The 15391-nt window shown below is 39.8% G+C and overlaps 1 long non-coding RNA gene across 1 annotated transcript in view; it reads left to right on the top strand.

Moving 5' to 3' along the window:
• Positions 1-225: 225 nt before the first annotated feature.
• LOC134485698 (uncharacterized) overlaps positions 226-15391 on the top strand; it is a 95763-nt gene continuing 80597 nt past the window's right edge. Inside the window, exon 1 of the long non-coding RNA XR_010063970.1 lies at positions 226-401. This is a non-coding gene — a long non-coding RNA (uncharacterized LOC134485698). The remainder of the gene's footprint in view (positions 402-15391) is intronic.

Below are 15391 nucleotides of genomic sequence, written 5' to 3' on the forward strand. Positions count from 1 at the left end.
GGCACTTTAGAGAGTGTCCTTTCCAAAGGACTTAGTCGTCTACACTGCTTTCAGGAGGCTGGGTCTCCGAAGCTTTTCTTCTCTGAAAGGGACTTAACAGCTTGGCTTATTTACAACTTGGGAGCAAGGGGGCTAGAGAATCTGTTCTGTTTTAGGGACTTTCTGAAGCTATTTTTTGCGCTGCTTAAGAATTTCCTTTGGAGAATAGAATGTTTCCGTCTTGGAGGAAGCTGTCACACAGCAAGCATCGTGTAATGTCTCTCAGAAAAGGGAAAAAGCTGTCTCTATAGACGGGAAAGTTTGACTGTGGAGTCTGTGCAGCTGCCCGTAGTTGACAGAGCTGGAACGAGCATCTGTACAGTTAAATTTCCAGGCTTCAAGAACAGCTTCTCAGCGTTCACGTGAGTGATACCGTCTAGGGTTAGTACTTTGGAGGGTGTGTAATGAATCACGGGCACCATATGACACTTCCTACGTATGTTACTTCCTCATCATGATAGGCGAGGGTAAATACAAGCAGGGAGGTGCAGTGTCAATGTCACTGGAAAAGAAGTCGAACCGTCTCTCACCACAAGTGTAGGCTGTAATGGGGCGGATAATCTCATAGCCTCATCCAATTTTATTTTTACTTAGTGTAAAAATGGAGGAGGCGTCATTGTCGGTGAGGTCTGGGCCTCCAAGGGTTTTGTAAGCCTCGTTTCATTCATCCAGGCCTGCATGGTTTACCCTGGAGCCCATCCTAGGTGTTTTCATACTGAGTATGAGTGAGAAAAGGGAACCCCAGTACTGTAAAACTGCAGAATTCAGGACCGGTGATGAGGTTTGGCTCCAAATACTCAGGAAGAAATCTATGTAAACGGTGGAGAGAGGAATATGGGGCCCTGGAGGATGCTTCCCCAGCATTTCTTCATGGGGGAATCTTATTGTCTGTGAAACTGTGTTTGACAATTTATCGTTACTGGATGATGTTTATTCCTTGGCTAACTTCCTATTGGTATTTAGTACATATTCTGAATCAATTCTTATTCTGATGTTTTAATTTTTGTATAATCTGATTTACTTAGAATAAATGCATATTGTGTAAAATGCGCATGGACAGATGGTAAATCCATCCATGTTCATAGTAAAAATATGAAAACTATGAATATTTTTAAATATTATTATACACACTCACACTCTATGTATTTATGCATGTATAATCTATATTCTATCTATAACATCCTATGTCTATTTATATCAATATCGATCTATACCTACCTATATCTATATCAATATCTAGATAGATGTTAGTGTGTTTGTGTATGTGTGTGTGTAGGTGTGTGCACATCTGAGTGTATACATGTGCATCTTGTATATGCAAGAGCCCGGGGAGGACAGAAATGGTCGTTAGGTTTCCTGTAACTGGAGTTACAAGTCGTGAGATGCCGTATGGGTAATGGGAATCAAGCCCGGGTCCTTTGTGTATAAGTACTCTTAACCACTGAGACATTTATCGCTTCATCCCCAAAATGTTGCTCCGACTGTCCTCAAACTCACAGTTCCCTTGCTTTGTGTTTTCGGCATAGCCGACCAGTGTGCACCAACACAGCGTGGCTAAATTCTTAATAATGTTTCCTACAAGGAATTTCAGTCACTTGCTGATGTTATGCACAAACTTTCTCTCCCTATCATCCACTACCTAATTTTACATGTCTATCATCTGTCTGTGACCTTTATCTATCTCATTATTAATGTATGTATGTACTATTTCCGTAACATGTATATGTGTGTTTTACATGTATGTATCTATAATCTGTTTATCATCTATCTCTATCCCTCATCTATCCATTTATACATATAGCTATGTAGCTGAATTATAGAATCCATACAAAGGTTCCTGACCTGAGAGTTACACGTTAGTCATAGATAGGTTAGATTAGACTAACATAGTAACTGTACTAACTCGGATTTTAGATGATATCTTAGACAGAGTGATTATAAATGGGAAAAGATGAAAGAGTCTGTAAGTGATGTATTTGCCCTTGGCATCCAAGTGTCAAACTTCACAGAACTACTACACAGACATAGGAAGCTGTCCAGAACATGAATAACAAAATAGTGTTAGGCTAGAGAGACATACCAGTCCAATGAGTCCATGAGTATGAAGACTTGCATTTAGACCCCAGAACCCATGTAAAGTGCTGGGTAATGTGGTAGGGACTGTGCAATCACAGGTCGGGGAAGGAAAGACAGCCAGATGCCTAGGAATTACTGCCCAGATAGCTTAGTTGAGTCAGCTTCAAGTTTAAGGAGAGACCCTGTATTTATTCTCAGAGTTCCTTAGGATGATCACTGAGTATGCATGCACATGCACACACACACACACACACACACACACACACACACACACACACACACATACACACACACACACACATGAACCTCTATGATAATGAATACATGTGTGAGTCTGACACACATCCACGAACAAACTTATACATATCCACACACAGAAAAACAAAGAGAGAAGAGTTTCCTTTAGGAATTTTATTTACTTTGAAATCTAAGCCATGCATCTTGCATAACAAAGTGTGAGGAAATCTACCCATCTTTATGAGTATTGATATTCTGGTCATTACTCAGAGAGTCTTTCAGGAGACAGGAGGAGTTGGAATTCAAGCTGGAGAAAGTTGGCAGGTGAGTAACAATCCAGAGGAGAGAGATGGAGTCTTAACATTCTTGCAGCAACTCTATGACAGAGGGCAGGCAGCCTCCTGAGGAGAACAGAGAGCACAGGCAATGTCCCTTTGAAAAGCAAACTCCTTTGCTCTTGATTTACAGCATGCATTGTTCCCACTACTGCCCTGCTAAGCCCATGAAAGTGGCTTGGCAGTCTTACTTACCTTTATCATTAACTCAGAAGAAATGGGTCTCCCTCCCCCAGTAATGTCATGCATCCATTCTTAATAAATGTCCACATTTCATCCTGTCACCTTTTAAAATCCGCAGTCACCATCTGCCTTCATTAGCAGCCCTTCCAACCTATAAATACTCAGCTATGCTGTCTACCATCTCCTAGCCATTCCCTGCACACCCATTCTTTCCCTCCACACACACTGTGCACTCTCTGCTCTTGTACACACGGCAGTCCTGGACTCTCTGCAAACCCATCCATTCGCTCCATGCACACTCTGTGCACACCCCTTCTTTCCCTCCACACACACTGTGCACTCTCTGTTTTTGCTCACACTGCAGTCCCCACACAATCTTCTCTTTTGGCTACCTATATTCCACCACTGAGGCTTTGTGGGCCCTCATGTTTATGAGATTTGATTCTTAGTTTAGAAATTCAACTATACACACTTGTGAATATAACACCCATTATCAATCTTCATAGTTGTTTATAAATTAACCTTTCTTACACATTGTAAATGTGGGCAAACTCTTTAAGCACCACAAAACAAGCAAAATTGATCTGAAAGGAATTGGTGTAGGTGTGATTATGATCAAGACATATCGTACTAAATTATATGAGGACTAATATTATCGCAAAATATTATATTATATGAATGTTAATTTATTGACTAGTCTTTATCATGTTACTTGGACCAACACTGATTTATAATGATGTTGATAATTTATTCAATTTATATAATGCCCTTCTCTTCAGAATGATTACACTGTTAATTCCATCTCTCTCTCAGTGTGTTTTAAAACATATCCCATACTGCCAGTAATGTATTTCTGTTTAAAGTATTATTGAAAATTTATCCTTCAAGGAGTAGTTCTCAAAATTTTTATTTTGTATGATTCCCTCTAAAAACAGGACAAAATTTAATTTGACTTTCTGTGAGTGTACACTACATGACTAACTAGATAGCTGGCAGGTCTCTTCTCCATGCTTTCTCAATGAGAAAGAACAGATGGCAAATATTAGGAATCCAAAAGATGGACACACACACACACACACACACACATAAGCACAAACACATACATATGCACACATACAATTATCTAGAACACACCTCTCTGTTAGTATCACTTCCTCAACATTTGCTACTGGTATCTAGTATTTTATGATGAATAGATTCCTTTCTATGCACCACAAATTGACTTATCTTTTTAACAGTTTAATTTTTTAACTTTGAATTAAACTATTGAATCACTCTTTCCAATATCTAATATTTTGAAAATATTAAATAAAAGAAACCTCCCCATCCTATCTCTTTTCTTCTATGAAGCCTCTTGTACTCAATCCATGTACTCTAAGACTCTTGCTTTGGATGTGTAAGTGGAAATGTCAAGAACAATTCTGTGTGAAATACCAATAGATATAAAATGTAGTCCCCAGATACATTTCTGGATCAGGGTTTAATGATAAATTTACACATAGGTAATATGAGCCTCACAATTGTGATATGACTCTACAAATAAATGTATCCTTATTCCAACTTGTCCTAACCCTGTGTGAAACAAGCATTGGTGAAAAAAATCATAAATAAATAATAAATCATATTGTACAAGTATATTGCCATGAGATCATGTTATATCTTTATATACTCTCCAACCATGAGTTTGGACTTTAGTATAAATAAGAGGACTCAGGTTGAAATTTCAGCTTTAGTCACACCTCAGAAACATGCTTCCCACAAAGCATACATATGGCACATATGTGCCATCTATTGGATGTTCAGGCCGCATGCAGACGGCCATGAGATTACATGTCTCCCTTGAAGAAGAATGATCCCTGAGCTACAGTCCTAACGGTGTTCTTTCTACCTTCCTGCTTTACATTTGCTTGCTTTAGTTCCTCCATGTTATGGCTGCTTTTCACTTTGCTCTCCTCTATATGATGCTAGAATACTGGCCAGAGATGCACATAAACACACAAAATGTCTTCTATGAGGGGATGACCTCTATTAAATGCCATCATTTGATTTTTCTGCAATGGAAACAACTTGGGCATCCACTAGAGAGTAAAAACTAGAATCCTAGATCTGGGTATCAATGGGGTAAATAACTGAATGCAGCAAGGCAGAGTTATCATCTCAAAGTTTAATTATGACAAAAGGAATTTGCACCAGAAATAAACATGTCTTAATTCCCCCAAGAAGAAAATTCTACAGAGTAATCCCTGCCTGAAATGAAGGGTGCTGCAGCTAAGTCCAGTTTCTATCTATTGCTTCAGGCACAGATCTCCTGCATATGATTATTTATTCCTTCAGGTAGAAGAGACAGAAAAGATCTTTGGCCCACAGCATACCAGATGCATAGCAGACCCAAGCTACAGCAGACAGCACTGTTTCAAAACCCACACCTTGAGCAGCTACATAATCCTTGTCCAGCAGCTGGTCTAGCAGGAGAGACAGTAAATAAAATAGGAACCCAAGTGTTAGCTAATGGAAGCTGAGGCCAGCTCAGAGTTCTCTGTTACATGTCAACAACAAAGGTTTTGTTCTCTTAGTGGTATCGGAGCATCTCATCTTGGGTTGACTGCTTTCCTGTCTGCCATTGTCACCCTGGATCTTGACAGAGTGGCTGCCGCACTGTCCATTGCTCCCCACTGTGTCAGAAGGGACAGAGTCTCAGAGTCTTGATCTGTGCCTCCACAAAAGAATGCATCTCTTCTACATCTGTCAGTCAAAGCAAATCCCAGAGCCGCGTCAGAGTTCACCAAGGCCTTCCTCCAGCATAGGCAGAGACACTCGGGACAGGAATGTGAACATCTGGTAAAGAGCAATGGAATCTATCTCACTAATGAACTGCATTTTATCCGTGTCAGAGTTTAGCATGACCCTTGATTCCTCTTTTAAAAATACGTGTTTAGAAACAGCTGAGAACTTTTCTATTTAGGAAAAAAATCCATTAGGGTACCAATAAATTGATCTCCACAAAAAAGGTCAATGATATTTGAGTGGCAATTTAGAGCTTTCAAAGCACTTTCAAATAAACATCTCATTTATTTTTCCTAAGTACTCAATGCAAACTTGAATTCACAGACTTTCATTCTGAATTTAACTATTTTAAACCCATACTGTAATTAGTTAAAAACGAAAAATAAATTTGCCTATGTACATAAAATATGAATTTATTTTATTTCCTCAGTCTCTCAAGATATAGGTCAAGGTATCTTGAGCTGATTTTGACAATAAATTTCTTTCTTTGATTTCTCTTATATTTACTGTCACGATCTTTGACTTTCACCCACTTACCTGTGTCCAACTCTGCTCTTCTAAGAACCCATTGTTCTTAGCAAGGTCATCTGCAGATGACCATTCCTCCTACTCTTAATTGGCTATATGCAGGTCATTGCTGTCCAAGAATAATCCTGCTTTCTTAAATAATTATGAATCTCATTTCCCAAAGTCATTGTCCTCGCATACTCTATATGGGAAAATAAGATATTTCTAATTAGGACTATTAAGCTCTAGGAAAACCATGGAGTTCACAAAACTCTCTTCAAAGAAGGAGAGAGAGAGAGAGAGAGAGAGAGAGAGAGAGAGAGAGAGACAGAGAGAGAGAGACAGAGAGAGACAGACAGAGACAGAGACAGAGACAGAGACAGAGACAGAGAGAAACAGAGAGAAACAGAGAGAAACAGAGAGAAACAGAGAGAAACAGAAACAGAGAGAAACGGAGACAGAGCTACAGAGTAATAGAGCAGCTTCATTGAGATGTCAGGAGTAGAGAAGAGAATCTAGTCTACTATTCTGCTTTCTCCCTCCCTCCCTCCTTCCCTCCCTCCCTCCTACCTTCTCTCCTTTCTTCCCTCCCTCTCTCCCTCCTGCCCCTTTTCTTTTGCTCCCCTCTCTATATGTTCTCACTTTAGTTTGGGAATGAGTCCACCACTCTTGATCTCTTGCATTACTGTGTAGCTCTAGAGTCTGTTTGTCTGTGTCAACACTGATGAATAAATATGTATTTTTTAGATTACAATATAATTTCATAATTTACCTCTTTTCTATATCTGAATCTTCCCATATATCTTTCCTTGCTCTCTTTCAAATTCATGCCTTCTACATACTCACTCACATACACACACAATATATATATATATATATATATATATATACATAGTGAGAGCCAAAGCCATATTTTAAGTTTTAATTGCTATGCCTAAGAGATTCATAAAACAAAAATACCTCTTTCCTGAAAGATCCTTGCTCAAGGACAGATAATCCCTCTAAAGTGCTGCAGGCTCCTATTCACTCACCTGAACAAGTTTGTTTACCTCAATGTCACCAAGTGTGCATGGTCACATGCTGGCAGGAAGTATATATGTATATAATTGGCCCTGGTAGGACCTAATGGCAAACATGGTGTCCTTATGGAGTTGCCCTTTTTAAGCAGCTGCAAAATTTGATATATCACCATTTTCTGGGAACCCAGAAGTGGACCTGGCCTGAGTCCACCATTCTGGCCATATTTAATTAATGCTTGCTTCCAATTTGCCTCAAAATTGTAATAAACGTCTTCTCTACTGGTACCATTACATATATGCATATATACACAGACACATATACACATATACATATATGTGTGTGTATAAATACATATATACATGTGTAGATATTCTTAAATAAATAAATACAATCTGCTGATCCTGGTAATATTACATGCAGGTACACTTTCATTGCTGATCATTTGGTATTGGATTACAGTTGGTGTGCTCTTCTCTGGGGGAGACTATTCTCTCACTGTGAGAATTCCTCAGGTCTCTGTAGGGTTGGGCCTGTGGGCTTTCCCCCTTTCACATTAGCACATCTACTGCCATCTTTATTCAGCCAAGTTTTGTCCTGTCTCACATGGAGGAGACCTTATGATGTAGCTTCTGATACTACTAGAAGATACAATCTTACACCAAACTCTCTGATACGATTGTTACAACCTTTCTATATGTTTCCCTTGATGTTTGCTGGGCCTTAAGTGCCAGAGTGTTTTGTAGATTATTCTTTGAGACAGGGCACCACAATGTGGCCTTTTGATTGGCCGTGGTCTCTAAAATACTGGTCATTTTTTTTTTTTTTTGCAAAGAGAAATTTCCTTGATGAAGCTGAGAAACACCTCTCTGTGGATATAAGGGGAACTATTTAGAGTATTGTGAGAGATTGTTGATGGTGTAGTAAAGTGTTAGATGCATGTAAATTCCTCTCCAAGATCTTTGCCTTCATTAGCAGAGAGTAGTTGGCTAGGATTCTAGTGCCACGCATGCTTTCCATCCAGTTGAGTGGGTCTTATGTTCAATTAGAAAGCTGTTGTCAACTCTTGATCTAATTTGGCCACACACAGAAAATGGCTACCATGCTTTAATTTTCCCTACCACCATTGGCTGTAGGCACAACCCACAAGACTCTTGCTAGAACTAGCAACTCAAATTTCTGTTCTTCTCCTGAGATTGGTAGAGCTATAACAGCAGCAGTAGCCCATGGATCCACAGGGGGAATCACCACCTCGTATGGCTCCCACTTGCAGACACTGTCTCTTGGGGACTTAATGTCCCTTGATGAAGTTTGAGGGACATGCTGACATTATAGCAGGAAATCTGGAATCCGTGCATCAAGAAAGAGTAAAAGATCAGGCTCGCCTGCCTACCCCACACTGCATCTTTAAAGCACCTTACCCTGATTTGAACTCTCGGTTCCAAAGCAGTTTATCCTGGAGGGTGCTTAGATACTGATAAAGGCAAGCGCATTTTTCTACACGTGTATCCCACGCATTTTTGAGACATGCTTCATGGAACTGCTGGCTTTTCTCTCCTAAACAGTTTGGGGAGCTAAGTCAATTTATGAATGTAAAGCGTTGGAAGGTTAATGACACCCAGAGAGCATGGTGAGTGCAGTCAATCACTGCCGCCATTCTTGTTTCATCAGTTCTGCCTCCGACAATAGCACAGCAGGATGCTTTAGGTGATCTGGACACGATGTAGCTTTTACTCTCTGGATTATTATATTTCAGAAGGGTGAATATACACCAACTTAATATGCTATAATGACCTTAACAATAATGCTAGGAGTGTGAGTCCCGCGGCTCAGACAACACAAAATTCACATTAAGCAAACTGGACTGGTTCTCAGATGCTGTGAAATCTAATCTGGGTCTAATGTAATTTGGGATCCTGACTGAGAAGAGAATGTAGTGAGGCTATAATACGACTAAGAATGGTGAGAACAGAGACTGTGCTCTCTGTGACTGAGAGAAACTAGAGGAAAAATTCAGAACAACTGAAGAAGAAACACCCAAAGAGAAGTGACAAAGAAAAGCAAACGGGAAAAACATTGCGCTGAACCTCAAGCAGTAAACAGCGTTCCCAAAGATCTATCTGTGTGCAAGGCAGCAAGAGGGGCAGGAGGGATAGCTCAGAGGGAGCAGACACTTCAGTTCGCAGCATTTTAGCTGCTTTTGGGTTGGAAAGAGCTGCAGTTTCCATCACTGTGGCACTTCAGCCCCTGAGTCAAAGGTCTTCCAACCCCAGATCAGACGAGCAGAGGCCGGTGTTTATGAGGAATGGAGATAAATGATATGGCACTAATCAGCACCGTGCCTCTGCTGCCTCAGTGGAGGGTGATAAGAGTGAGGTTATCATCTGAGAACTGTGAAGAAGAGTGAGGAACATTCTGATTCAGGCTCCCCTGGCCTCGAGGCTTCACCAACCTCTGAACTCAAAGTCTGGAGTGGACTGCTGATTGATGCTCACACACTGTGAGCTTAGCAGGCAGGATACAGCTGCTAATTTCACTATCTCTGATAAAATATAATTGCATTGTTTCATTCCAGTGCTCCACCCTGCCTCTCTATGCTCCCTCCCAATTCTCATCTGCCATTTCTAAAACCATTGCTGTTGTATGCACGTGTAAATTAGTAATATGTGACTAGAGTCTGATGAGTCCATCCAGTGTTGCACACAGCAGTAGTTGGTTTCATTTCTTTATGAGCCATTTGAACCCTGTGAACATTGCTTATGACCTGGGGCCACAGCAGATCCTGCAGCCAGACTGAAAGTTTCACACCTCTCTGTCAAAGGTATGCCCAGCTCTTGATGCCAGAGCATTGATGGAAATACTAGTCTACAACTGGGTAATGTAGGCATGTCCATTGATGATGTCAACAGGCAAGTAGTGCGATTCACTTATGAAGACATTCTATCTGCCCTTGTGTATTACATGCTGCTTTCCTTTCCTTGATATAGGTTATGAATTTGTAGACATTTTGGTGATTGTTAGAATCTGGACATATCTGCAGCACTTCATGAAAGATAATTAAATGTTTAAATGTTGGTGGTTATCTTAGTAACTGAAAGAAACAACACAGAGCAGAAAGACAAGGAGACATCCTGTGTCTCTAATTCACAGAAGTCTTTTACTCTGTAGATTAAATGAGGAGCACACCACGTTTTCCTTTACCTGCTGGATTCCTACCATGAATTCACATAACTTTTTATATTTACGTAGATAGCAGTGTTTACAGACAGTGGTTTTGAAGATGAGGAAAGCATTAATTGTTTAAGGATTCATGTCTATTGACCAAATCAAGGTGAACACATATGCAATCAAAGAACAAAAGGGGCATCTGAAACCTTAGTACGTCTACCTGTTTTTGCACAGGCTAAAAATAGGGCTGAAATGGAGTCACCATGGTTGAAGATACACATCAGCAACAGATCTCACTGCTGTCATATAATTTGTAGACAACTAGTTGGTGGCTCACGGAAGCTTTTGATTTCATTGAATTGAACCCAAAATGAATTCAAATTTCCAATGAAAAGAAATTCTGGGCTCTCTGAGTCACAGGTTTGCAGTGAACATGTGTGGGAAATTTTTAAGAGTCCTCTTTATCTCATGGAACACCCTCCTGTTTCCTCTCACATCTCTTCATACATTTTCCTTTTCAAGTTCTTCAGAATATGCACAAAATGGTTTTGTAGTCACAGTGATTTGACCCCTAGACTGTGAAACCTAATTGGATATGCACTTTATGAGGTAGAGACAATTTTGAACCCTGTATTTCATCATCCAATATTAATATTCAAGTTTTATATTCTTTCATGTGTTTCTTACTATCCAGGACCCAGACATGAATATTTCATACTGAATGAGAAGACAATTTTCTAACGGATGTTAATTACTTTACTAAAATTACATTTGACTATGGGAGGTCAAAGACACAAGAGACTTCATGATATGTCATAGTACAAATGTGTACATGGACTTTAAAATTATTACTACATATTCATATATGGCCAAAGTAGTAAATAAAAGAATGAAAGAAACAAGTACATCACAGGAGCAAGTGACACTTGCAGTAAATAAATGTAAGAACAAACTCTTATCATACCCACTTTATAGACTCAACAAAGACAGCATGATGTGCACACTGGCCATTGCAGTTTTCTGGAGATGCAAGAAGGAGGCCACAGTACCAAAGTCTCTACTCGCTATGTGGTCAGGAGAGGGCATCCTGAGCCCAATCAGTCATGTCTTAGACAAACACACACACACACACACACACACACACACATGGGTACAAAATGTTGAATATATATAACACATTATATAGAACATATCATGTTGAATAGTGGTTACATAAAACTAATAAATATAAACATCACCTCAAACATTTATTTTGCTTTAAATTAAGAGTAAGATGTGAAGCGCAAGGCCCTGGGTTCGGTTCCCAGCTCCGAAAAAAAGAACCAAAAAAAAAAAAAAAACAGAGTAAGATGTACTCTCAGTGAGTATCAGGCATATATCACATTAGGAACTACTGTCAGTCTACTTAAATGTAGATATTCACAGATAAAACGATGGCTCAGTCATTTCCAGAACCCACACACAAGACCTGACCCTCTAATAAAATGGTTTATCAGTTGATATTTGCAATCCCACTACATGGCAGTACAATTGCTATTTAGGACTGTGCATGACTGTTTATACATGTATGTGTACATGTGTTTACATTCTGGCATTACATGTACCTCTGGGTGTGTCTATATGTGTGCATGTGCATGTGTGTGTATCCTTATATGTGTCTACACATGTATCCCTGTGTGTGTGTGTGTGTGTGTGTGTGTCCTTACATGTGTCTGCACACGGACATGTAAGTTGTGAGTATGAATATGGAGGCCAGAGCCTGATGTCACACAGAATGATCCACATGCCCCAGGGGCTTCTCACTCGCTCCTCTAGCTCTGGGCTTACAATTCGGTGCTGTCATTCCTGCAATCAGTCTATGTATATATTTTATAAATGTTAAAGTCTTGGTAGCTGATGTCTTCCTAGTACTTACTTTTACAAGTTATTTTATTGTTTGTATTAGAATGTTCCTATAATTAGCCATAGTCTATATATCTGTGATAGCAGTTTTGACCACTCTGTTTAGGTTTCATTGTGTTTATTTTTATTACTCTTACATTCCGTGGGTTTCTATTAAGTTTTCATAGAGCCATCAATTGTTCCTGATCGTATTGATTTTTCTGGCCTTGGAATGTGAACTCTGTGGTTTCTCTTTTCTTTCACCTTTGCCCTAACTTGATGATTTTTCCAACTTCTTCAGAGTTAACACCTCCTTTCCTTGAGCCATATGTTTGACAGGAGTTTACATTGCTCTTACTTGATTTGAGTTTAAATTTTCGTTACCTTTCTCTTACACTCATTTTACAAAATGACATACATTTTGATGTGGCATCCTGGTATGTTAACCTTCCATTCATGTTTATCTGTAATCAATGTTTTTTTAACTTTGCTCTCATTCTCCCTTTGTTTTCCAGTTTATTCCTCAGAACCTTGCTGTTATCCTACTGTTATCTTCCATAACTTAGAAGGTTTCCAGAATTATTTTGGTCTTGATTTCTAGTTCCCTTCTGTGATGTCTCATGCTGCTTCTCTATTCAATTTGTTATTACTTTCATGGTTCATCCTGTGTTGTACGAAATGAAATGTTCTGCCCCCAATGTGAACATGCATTCTGATGTTATTGGATTGAACAGCTTTTCTGTATGTATGTGACAGGTGCACTGTCCTAAAGTAGTTGATATCCCTTTTCTGCGTTGTGCCTGAACCAGGCTTGCTGGCACATCTGTACCCAGAGCATGCAAGCATGTAGCTAAGTGGAGAACAGCCTTGTAGAGGCTTGTGTTTTCATGCTGTTTTTGTTACCCAAAAACCTGTTTGCAGTGTCACACACAAAGGACTAAAAGAAGCTTGACCTTAGTTGGTTTTTGACTGGTCAATAAGGTTACTGGGGCCAGTGACTGGGCAGAGAGGTAGAGGCGGGACTTGTAGGATTCCTGGGAAGGGACTAAGCAAGGAGGAAGAAGGGATTCTGCCATGTTGAGGGTGTAAGAGATGGACCATGCCAGAAAGGTGCTGAAGGGAGAGAGAGATGACTTGTAGGTACAGGAAGAAAGCAGCCCCAGGAGGGCTGCCCAGCAGGGTCCAGAACAGCAGATAAAATAAAGATTTAGTTAGTGTTAACTCAGGAATTTCAAAGGGGAGTTTGTGTTAGCCACAAGAAGTTAGGGCGTAGCCCAGTCATTGAGCTGCTTAAGGCATATTAAAAAGAAGGCTGTGTGTGTGTGTGTGTGTGTGTGTGTGTGTGTGTATGCACGTGTGTGCATGTGTGTGTGCGAGTGTGTCTTTTATTTGTGAATATAAAACACTTGGGTGGATTTAGAGGAGGTGTGCTAACCTGCATGCCTGCACGGACTTTAGAGCAGATTAATAATCTGCAGCTAAACAGCATGGTTCTGGCATCAGGTGAGGCTGGTACTGAACTCATGCCAACCAGAATAGTATTTGTTTATATCTTATAATTCTTTCCTGAAAAGGGAGGCTTAGACTTTTCCATGAGTGCTTTTGGGAAAACTGTAAGGAGAGCATTATAGTGCTTTGATCCACTGGCATTTATGGCAAAATCGTAAGAACAGCCATGCATAGAAGCACGGTCACCATTACCAACACCAAAGCAACACAGTCAGGGACTCAAAGAACACGATTTTCTGGAAAACAAGAGTATGTAAAATGGACCTTTGCTGAAGTCACTGTTGTACTGATCATTTATTTGAAACATATTAGACATATGGGATTTTTTTCCTGAGTTGACTTCTTAGATTCCAGGGATACCTAGTCATTAGACGATAGTTCAAAGATTGTGACTCAAAAGTTGTAAAAAGGAAGTTGAAAAGCTATACTGTCCCAAGTATTTGAAAATGCTTGTTTTAAAAAGCACTACAGTTAGACTAGACTACATTCTTTTTTGCAAGTATTTAAGAAGGTATATTTTGATGCTGGCATGATGTATCAGTGGTTAGAGGTGTTTGTCTCATACACCCAGGAATGTGACTTAAAACTTTGGAACACACACGAAAGCTGTTAGAGAGAATCTATTCTCCCTGGGTGTCTTTGACTGTCACTTGCGCTTTGGTGTGTGCATGCCACCCATAACAAAACTAAAAATCAAACTGAAAAAGAGTGTGTATATGTATGTGTGTATACGTCTGTGTGTCTCTGTGGTTTTTTTATGTGTGTGCCTCTTTGTGTGTATGTGTGTGTTTGCTTGTGTGTGCCTGTGCATGTATATATAGAGGCTGTGTGTGAATGCGTGTGCTTGTGTATATCTGTCTCTGTGTGAATGTGTTTGTGTGGTGTGCATGTGTATGCTTTCATGTGTGTGAATATGTGTGCCTGTGTGTATATGTGCTTATGCATATGTGTATGTGTGTGTGTTATGTATGTATAAGCCTATGTGTGTCTATGTATGTGCATGCCTGTGTGTGTATGTGTATATATGTGTGTGTGCCACTGTATGTGCTATGTATGTGTAAACCTTCGTGTGTGTATGTATTGTGTGTGCGGGGTTATGTTTATGCCTGTATGACTGTGTATGTGTGCCTGTTTGTGTGTGTGTTTGTGTGTGTGTGTGTGTGTGTGTGTGTGTCTTTTGTAAGTTACCCTACCCCATCCAGTTAACAACATAACTTAAATACAGCACATTCATTTTCAGTGCATAGTTGGATGTTGGCAGGCAAACATTATTTCCTGATTTACTAATAGCATGTAGAAATATACATATCTGTCACATCTGTAGCTTCTTTACTACCTGCAACTAGGGAAATGTAGAATGCATTTCAAACTGTCTCCTTATGGGTTAATAGCACACACTTCTGCAATATTCACACTAGGGTCTCAGTTATCACTGGGAATAGATAGAGTGACAGTTAGTATTTCAGAACGTAGCTTTCCGTCCTCAAATTTACTTTTTGGGTCTTAGGGGCACATTTATTCTCCTGAGTCATCCCTGTGATGAGAGCGTGGACTTGTTCTATTGGGCTTCCTGATGTAATTTTAATGTCTGTGGTGATGCCTCTGTTTATGTAACAAGCCACTAAGCTGTTATATTTTCCTTTCCAACACAGAAT

This window comes from Rattus norvegicus, chromosome 2, assembly GCF_036323735.1.
Source record: "Rattus norvegicus strain BN/NHsdMcwi chromosome 2, GRCr8, whole genome shotgun sequence".
NCBI classification, from domain to species: Eukaryota; Metazoa; Chordata; class Mammalia; order Rodentia; family Muridae; genus Rattus; species Rattus norvegicus.